Source organism: Panulirus ornatus, chromosome 10 (assembly GCF_036320965.1).
Source record: "Panulirus ornatus isolate Po-2019 chromosome 10, ASM3632096v1, whole genome shotgun sequence".
Taxonomy (NCBI): Eukaryota; Metazoa; Arthropoda; class Malacostraca; order Decapoda; family Palinuridae; genus Panulirus; species Panulirus ornatus.
The window spans coordinates 12,382,742-12,392,741 of NC_092233.1; the positions used below are offsets into that span (position 1 = coordinate 12,382,742).

Genomic DNA, 10,000 nt, shown 5'->3' on the forward strand with positions numbered 1-10,000 from the left:
GTGTGTGTAATGGGAGTGTCTGATTAAAAAAATTATGATATGAAGAAGTGTATACGTCGGTACGGAAGTATGAGAGTATAGAACGAATGATAAAAATCACCTTGGCAGCAACGAAGAATTCTTCACGAATCTAACTTTTACTCTCTTTTTTTTTCTCCCCGCCTTTAATAACACTCTCCACTGAATCATCGCTCACTCAAGCCACTTAATACTGATTGAGACTGGAGGAGATTCCAAATAAGATTAAGGATGAGGAATCCTTTCCTTCGAAGGAACTGTGGGTATATTTCAAGAAAATCCTTTATCCTCACGGCTGCTCAAAACACTCGTGGGGGGGGGGGGGGGGGGGGGGGGGGGAAGAAAACCAGTGTGTTTCTCAAAGCAAGAACGATGGAAGAGACAGACAGATCAAGGTAATCTATGGCAGTCGTGGAAAGATCTTGACAACTGGTTACACCGAACGAGATGAAAAACCGAAGACTCGAGGCTCGAGGCAGTGTGGCATGGCCCTAGGCCACCCAGAACTAGGTCGATCTGTTTGTTCCTCATGATTTGACGAGCTGGACCGACCAGAACTAGGTCGATCTGTTTGTTCCTCATGATTTGACGAGCTGGACCGACCAGAACTAGGTCGATCTGTTTGTTCCTCATGATTTGACGAGCTGGACCGACCAGAACTAGGTCGATCTGTTTGTTCCTCATGATTTGACGAGCTGGACCGACCAGAACTAGGTCGATCTGTTTGTTCCTCATGATTTGACGAGCTGGACCGACCAGAACTAGGTCGATCTGTTTGTTCCTCATGATTTGACGAGCTGGACCGACCAGAACTAGGTCGATCTGTTTGTTTCTCATGATTTGACGAGCTGGACCGACCAGAACTAGGTCGATCTGTTTGTTCCTCATGATTTGACGAGCTGGACCGACCAGAACTAGGTCGATCTGTTGTTCCTCATGATTTGACGAGCTGGACCGACCAGAACTGGGCTAACCTTGGTCGATAGTAGAACGCCCTTAACACTGTGTCACTGATATTCATCTATGCCATTTTCTTTTCTATTCTATTTCATACCATCACCATTTTCTTCTGTTGGTTTTGATAACGCGTATTGTAATCCATTATGATTTTTTTTTTTTACTTTAAATGGCAATCAATCGTGGGTCGGAAACGGCATACAGAGGTTCTCAGTAATGAGGAGATACACACGGGGACTCGGGACGTACCGTGTGAATGTCTCTGTCTTCGTGGATCATTAGAAAAAGAAAAAGATTCATTCTATCTCCAAGATAATGAAAAAGAGACGCATGAAAATTGTGGAAACATTGGGAGAAAAGAAATGCTATCCTTCTACATGGGCTCTGACCATTCGTGTTCTACGATAATGCTTTTTATTTTACATTCTCTAATAAGGCGACATTGGATTTAAAATTGGACTTCATTCTCTGCGCAAAATTGGCACGACTCGTTTTCCATCAGACTTTGATTAATTATGGCGTGTCATACTCATCTAATTCGTTTTCGTTGCTTCATTATTTTCATGTTTTCTCTCATTAGACTTCGAGGTCTTTATATATATATATATATATATATATATATATATATATATATATATATATATATATATATATATATATATATATATATTTCTTCTTTCTTTAAACTATTCGCCATTTCCCGCGTTAGCGAGGTAGCGTTAGGAACAGAGGACTGGGCATATATATATATATAGATAGATAGATACACAGATAGATAGATAGATAGATAGATAGATAGAATCAGACACACACATACACACACACACACACACACACACACACACACATATATATATATATATATATATATATATATATATATATATATATATATATATATATATATATATAAAATGTTACAGTATTTCACATGAAATGGAATGCTGATGCGGGAAATCTAGCCGTAGTCACAAACATAGAAACTTGAAATTCTCGACGGTATTTCAAGCCACAAGAAAGTCCAGAGATATGCAGATAACAAGATGATAAATAAGTCATAGAACCAACTCCTCCTGAAGAACGTGGAAGTGCTGTTCACTTCCGGAACAGGTCAAGCTTGGGTCACCAGTCCCACTGTCCTCAGGCGGAGTGAGTTCTAGTATGGTACACGTTCTGTTGAAATGAGTTTGCCTTCGATAATTGCTTGGGATGCAGTACAGAACTTTGATGTCCTGGATTCATGATTCCTTCTTCTTGTTGTCTCTTACATATTCTTATCTTTAATCTTGTTGTGTCTTACATATTCTTATCTTTAATCTTGTTGTGTCTTACATATTCTTATCTTTAATCTTGTTGTCTCTTACATATTCTTATCTTTAATCTTGTTGTGTCTTACATATTCTTATCTTTAATCTTCTTGTCTCTTACATATTCTTATCTTTAATCTTGTTGTGTCATACATATTCTTATCTTTAATCTTGTTGTGTCTTACATATTCTTATCTTTAATCTTGTTGTGTCATACATATTCTTATCTTTAATCTTGTTGTCTCTTACATATTCTTATCTTACATATTCTAATTCTGTTGTCTCTTATATATTCTTATCTTTAATCCTGTTGTCTCTTACATATTCTTATCTTTAATCTACTTGTGTCTTACATATTCTTAACTTTTATCACCCTAAGACCTGGTGTTACTCATGACCTCCTTTCAAGTCTTTACTGCGAGCCCAAGGCTGCGCTACACTCAGTAGCAGGGACGAGATGGACCCCCTTTGGAGAGAGAATTTTTTTTGAAGAGAATGCCCTCAGTTCCAAATGACGATGATACAGCCTCACCAAAGGCGACATATCACATCACTAGCAGTGTAACCTCTCGTCAGTGGAGTCTGGTAACAACCCTAACCAATCTATAGCTGGTAACAACCCTAACCAATCTATAACTGGTAACCACCCTAACCAATCTATAACTAACTGCCGAGTAGCAATGAAAAGCTTACCTCTACCTGAAGTATATGTACGTGTAATTATACATACTGAAGTCAATGTAATTCTTCACACTTCACACTTCCTCGCCGTTTCCCACGTCACGAGGTAGCGCCAGGAACAGAAGCACAATGACCCCCATATGCTCACAACCAATCACTAGTCGTCAAGTATACAGCCCGCTACCCACACCCAAACCCAAATGACACTTTCCGTGGCGTCCTCTGAACAGCTTCATTATGCCCCGGTTCAGCCCAATGACACAGGCCGTCGCTCACTATGTACCACATCCCTCCAATTCTCTCAATTTCATGCAAGCCTCGCACCCTCCTGCATGGTCAGATCCCGATCCCTCAACGCATCTTTCACTGAATCTTCCCATCTCATCATCGGGACTCGCATTCTCTTCACTTCTGACCCATACAAATAATCAAACCTCTCCACACTCATTCTTTCCAGACATCCAAACTTCCTTTTTTTTAACAGCATCTTCAAGTTCTCTCTCAACCACAGACTTCTCACTACCAGACATCTCTCCTACCCTAACCATATCTTAATACATCCCTCTCACCTGGTTCCCTACGAAGGTGTAACTGCGGCAGGGGTGGGTGATGTCACCATGGCTGTTCAGTCTGTTTATGGATGAGGTGTTGAGGGATGGGTCTGTAGGCAGTCGTATTATTTTGAGGGAAGCCTGTGAGGTAAGCCAGTTGCTGTTTGCTGATGACACGGCTCTCGGAGCATACTCGTTGTGTGTGTGTGTGTGTGTGTGTGTGTGTGTGTGTGTGTGTGTGTGTGTGTATGTATATATATATATATATATATATATATATATATATATATATATATATATATATATATATATATATATATATATATATATATATTTTTTTTTTTTTTTGTCGCTGTCTCCCGCGTTTGCGAGGTAGCGCAAGGAAACAGACGAAAGAAATGGCCCAACCCACCCCCATACACATGTATATACATACGTCCACACACGCAAATATACATACCTACACAGCTTTCCATGGTTTACCCCAGACGCTTCACATGCCTTGATTCAATCCACTGACAGCACGTCAACCCCGGTATACCACATCGCTCCAATTCACTCTATTCCTTGCCCTCCTTTCACCCTCCTGCATGTTCAGGCCCCGATCACACAAAATCTTTTTCACTCCATCTTTCCACCTCCAATTTGGTCTCCCTCTTCTCCTCGTTCCCTCCACCTCCGACACATATATCCTCTTGGTCAATCTTTCCTCACTCATTCTCTCCATGTGACCAAACCATTTCAAAACACCCTCTTCTGCTCTCTCAACCACGCTCTTTTTATTTCCACACATCTCTCTTACCCTTACGTTACTTACTCGATCAAACCACCTCACACCACACATTGTCCTCAAACATCTCATTTCCAGCACATCCATCCTCCTGCGCACAACTCTATCCATAGTCCACGCCTCGCAACCATACAACATTGTTGGAACCACTATTCCTTCAAACATACCCATTTTTGCTTTCCGAGATAATGTTCTCGACTTCCACACATTCTTCAAGGCTCCCAGAATTTTCGCCCCCTCCCCCACCCTATGATCCACTTCCGCTTCCATGTTTCCATCCGCTGCCAGATCCACTCCCAGATATCTAAAACACTTCACTTCCTCCAGTTTTTCTCCATTCAAACTCACCTCCCAATTGACTTGACCCTCAACCCTACTGTACCTAATAACCTTGCTCTTATTCACATTTACTCTTAACTTTCTTCTTTCACACACTTTACCAAACATATATATATATATATATATATATATATATATATATATATATATATATGTGTGTGTGTGTGTGTGTGTGTGTGTGTGTGTGTGTGTGTGTGTATGTGATTGTGTGTGTGTGTGTTGTGTGTGTGTGTGTGTGTGTGTGTGTGTGTGTGTGTGTGTGTGTGTGTGTGTGTGTGTGTGTGTGTGTGTGTGTGAATAAAAGTAACTATGTTAAATTCAACAGGAGCAAGAGACAGATTGGTTGGAATGTGAGTGTGACTGGAAAGAACCTGGAGGAAATGGAATGCTCTTGGTACCTGGGAGTGGATATGGCAGTGGACGGAACCAAGGGAGATAAATAAAAGGAATAGGGTGGGTGTTGGGGAGGGAGGATGCCAAGGACCTGGGTCCTTTTTTAATGGGGGTCCACGTAGAGGTTCGAGGCTGCATTACAATAAAATGCTGCGAAATAATGGACTCGTTGAATGGCCTTTCACTCGCGTTGTAACTTTAGGATACATATATATATATATATATATATATATATATATATATATATATATATATATATATATATGTGTGTGTGTGTGTGTGTGTGTGTGTGTGTGCGTGCTTTTTCTGCATTCTAACACGAATATATTTCCTACCACATCGCTGAAATTTACCCTGATTCTCTACTCTGCTGAAGTTCACTTTATGATTTGATTCTGAACTTCCTTTTCCCCCAAATGTAACAAGTCAATTATCCTTTTCCTCTGTATGTTATCAGTAATCGTTTCATTTATCATTTATGGGCTCGTCCTATAATCATTCCTGCGAGAGCAATATTCCTTTCATTCTTTATCCTTAGTTACCTTCAACACTAGATTTGTCCACCTGTCCGTTAGGACAACCACTTGATCTTCCATCTTTCCCGAGGACTTACAACCTCCCGACTTCTTACAACCCCTCCACCAGCCAGGCCAGGCCAGGCCAGGCCAGGCCAGGGCCGTATTGCCTGAATTCAACATAATTTAGAAAATCATTGACGCTGACCCGTTACTTATAATTGTTTTGATGGCGGTCCTCATCCATGCATGACCACCTCTCCGGCGGGAGGTCAGTGGGAAGCGCCATGAAAATACGTCCTTCATGTGCTGTCCAGCTATGATGGAGGGATTATCATTCCCTCCACCTCTGACAATATATCATCTTTGTCAACCTTTCCTCACTCATTCTCTCCATGTGTCCAAACCATTTTAACACACTCTCTTCTGCTCTCTCAATCATACTCTTTTTATTACCGTACATCTCTCTTACCCTTCCATTACTTACTCGATCAAACCACCTCACACCACGTACAGTCCTCAAACATTTCATTTCCAACATACTCAACCTCCTCCACACAGCCTCACCTACAGCTCATGCCTCGCAACCATATATTATTGTAGGGACTAATATAACTTTAAACATACCCATATTTGCACTATCAGATAACGTTCTTTGTCCCGACACATTCTTCATATATATATATATATATATATATATATATATATATATATATATATATATATATATATATATATATATATATATATTATCCCTGGGGATAGGGGAGAAAGAATACTTCCCACGTATTCCCTGCGTGTCGTAGAAGGCGACTAAAAGGGGAGGGAGCGGGGGCTGGAAATCCTCCCCTCTCAATTTTTTTTAATTTTCCAAAAGAAGGAACAGAGAAGGGGGCCAGGTGAGGATATTCCCTCAGTGGCCCAGTTCTCTGTTCTTAACGCTACCTCGCTAACGCGGGAAATGGCAAATAGTTTGAAAAAAAAAAAAAAGAAAAAAAAAAAAATATATATATATATATATATATATATATATATATATATATATATATATATATATATATATATATATATTTCTTTCTTTCAAACTATTCGCCATTTCCCGCGTTAGCGAGGTAGCGTTAAAAACAGAGAACTGGGCCTTTGAGGGAATATCCTCACCTGGTCCCCTTCTCTGTTCCTTCTTTTGGAAAATTAAAAAAAAATAATGAGAGGGAAGGATTTCCAACCCCCCGCTCCCTCCCCTTTTAGTCGCCTTCTACGACACGCAGGGAATACGTGGGAAGTATTCTTTCTCCCCTATCCCCAGGGATCATATATATATATATATATATATATATATATATATATATATATATATATATATATATATATATATATATATATATATATATGTATGTATATATATATATATTGGAAAAGATCACAATTTTGCGCGTGATCAAGATATTCCTATGAGCCCACGGGGAAAATGAAACACGTTTTGATGTATTATATAAATGAGGTGTGATTGTAAGTAATTATCTTCTGTATTCTTTCTCGATTATTCATATCACGTAGGGCTTTTATGATATATATATATATTTTTTTTTCTCAATGAGCATTCCAGAATTTATGCTTTGGGCTCAAACTCATAATGTAAATATTAAATGCATCATATCCATTTTTATGCGCTCTGATGATGATTATATATATATATATATATATATATATATATATATATATATATATATATATATATATATATATATATATATATATATAAGAAGGAATATAAACGGGACCATTCTCTGGGATTTCGGCACCCGCCCTCCAAGCGGGAGTGGGATAAGGTGGACTCCTTTAGGACGAGATAGCCCTTGGTGACGCCGTTGTGCTCTTTTCCGTCGTCGGACGATGACCCAACGTCGTCGCCCTGCGGTGTTTACCAACTGCGGGAGGAGTCCACCAACACCATCTCTCTCTCTCTCTCTCTCTCTCTCTCTCTCTCTCTCTCTCTCTCTCTCTCTCTCTCTCTCTCTCTCTTTCTCTCCCTGGCCGGCCCGGTGCACACGGCACCCACCACAGAGCCCGGCCTGGTGCACACGGCAGCTTACAGTGTGCAGTGTGTGTGAGTGGCGATACCTCTTTTTCCAGCAGGTCCTGTGCCACCGCCAGCAAGTCATCCACTCGTCTCAACCCCCTTCCAGGTCTTCCGGGAGGTGAGAAGGGGGGAGTGTGTAACGGGGACAGGCTGGAGTCTGTTACTGGGTCCCCCTCAGCTCCAGATTTTATTTCAGTACCACTGGATTTACCATTTATACCAGTACCTCTGGATTTATACCAGTACCTCTGGATTTATATCAGTACCTCTGGATTTATACCAGTACCTCTGGATTTATACCAGTACCTCTGGATTTATACCAGTACCTCTGGATTTATACCAGTACCTCTGGATTTATACCAGTAACTCTGGATTTATACCAGTAACTCTGGATTTATACCAGTACCTCTGGATTTATACCAGTACCTCTGGATTTATACCAGTAACTCTGGATTTATACCAGTAACTCTGGATTTATACCAGTAACTCTGGATTTATACCAGTACCTCTGGATTTATACCAGTAACTCTGGATTAATACCAGTAACTCTGGATTTATACCAGCAACTGGATTTATCATTTACACTAGTACCTCTGGATTTATTCCAGTAACTCTGGATTTATCATATATACCAGTACCTCTGGATTTATTCCAGTAACTCTGGATTTATCATATATACCAGTACCTCTGGATTTATTCCAGTAACTCTGGATTTTTCATTTACACCAGTACCTCAGGATTTATTCCAGTAACTCTGGATCTATCATTCATACCAGTACCTCTGGATTTATTCCAGTACCTGCTGGATTTATTCCAGTGACTCTGGACTCATCATTTATTCCAGTACTTCTAGATTTATCTGAAATCCCAAATACTCGATGGTAAATCTTCGTGGGCTTACTTATCTTAAAGGATTTCCGATCAAACGAGTTTTACTTAATTTGATTAGTTGATTAGAAATTCAGAAGCGTTTTATTTTCTTTTATATATATATTTCGAACCCATGAGAGATGAGAGGGGAGGTCCATGTTTATGAGGCTACTGGCATACAGCTGTGAGTGTGAGGAGGGGCAGCAAAGAGCTGGGCGGCAGGTGAACCTCATGTATGAGGCAGAAACTCCGTGAGAGGACGACATTGATGCTGAGGCATGTCCAGCGTTCTCACGCTAGAGGGGAAATACCGTGTAGTATACGAGGGCAATAGAGCGTCATGCCACAGTGATGCTGCGCCACGCGAGTGGGAGGCGAATATTCCATACGGCAGAGAAATACAGTGTTGAGCAAGACGAGGAGGACACAGCGGGATGTGGAGAGAAAACGCCTGGCGGTGGATGAAGACAAATACAGTGCGGTTCATAGATGAGAATACAGCGTGATGTACGACAAAGGGACAGTGTCCCGTAAGGTTGAGATACAGTTTATTGTAACAGAGGAACCCACGGTGGATGAGGAAGGTATTACAAGATGTTTGCATCTGAAGAATCTTGTGTCCAGTATGAGAAGATTACAGAGTGCTGTATCAGGGAAGTCCTGCCAAGATAATGAGCTGTATTTAGAAATGAGAAACAAAATAGTCTTCATGTTGAGAGGGCGAGGATTATATCTAAGTGTCACTGATTATATATATATATATATATATATATATATATATATATATATATATATATATATATATATATATATATATATATATATGAGATGTGTGGTAATAAAAAGAGAGTGGTTAAGGGAGCAGAGAGGGTGTGTTGAAATGGTTTGGTCACATGGAGAGAATGAGTGAGGAAAGACTGACCAAGAGGATATATGTGTCGGAGGTTGAGGGAACGAGAGAAGTGGGAGACCAAATTGGAGGTGGAAGGATGGAGTAGTAAAAGATTTTGAGCGATCGGGGCCTGAACATACAGGAGGGTGAAACGGCGTGCAAAGAATACAGTGAACTGGAACGATGTGGTATACATGGGTGGACGTGTTTGTCAATGGATTGAAGAGTCTGGGTTGAACCATGGAAAGTTTTGTGGGGGCCTGGATATGGAAAGGGAGCTGTGGTATCGGTGCATTACACATGACAGCTAGAGACTGAGTGTGAACGAATGTAGCCTTTTTTGTCTTTTCCTGGCGCTACCGCGCGGGAGGAGGGGGATAGGGATGCTATTTCATGTGTGGCGGGATGAAGGCAGCAAGTATGAATGTGTACATGTGTATATATGTATATGTCTGTGTATGTATATGAATGTATACGTTGAAATGTATTGGTATGTATATGTGCGTGTGTGGGCGTTTATGTACATACATGTGAAAGTGGGAGGGTTGGGCCATTCTTTCGTCTGTTCCCTTGCGCTACCTCGCTAACGCGGGAGACAGCGACTAAG

General features: G+C 40.6%; 1 protein-coding gene across 1 annotated transcript in view; it reads left to right on the top strand.

The window, feature by feature from the left end:
- Positions 1-10,000, top strand: part of LOC139750795 (junctional adhesion molecule-like) — a 135,815-nt gene that overhangs the window by 914 nt on the left and 124,901 nt on the right. The window lies entirely within an intron of this gene.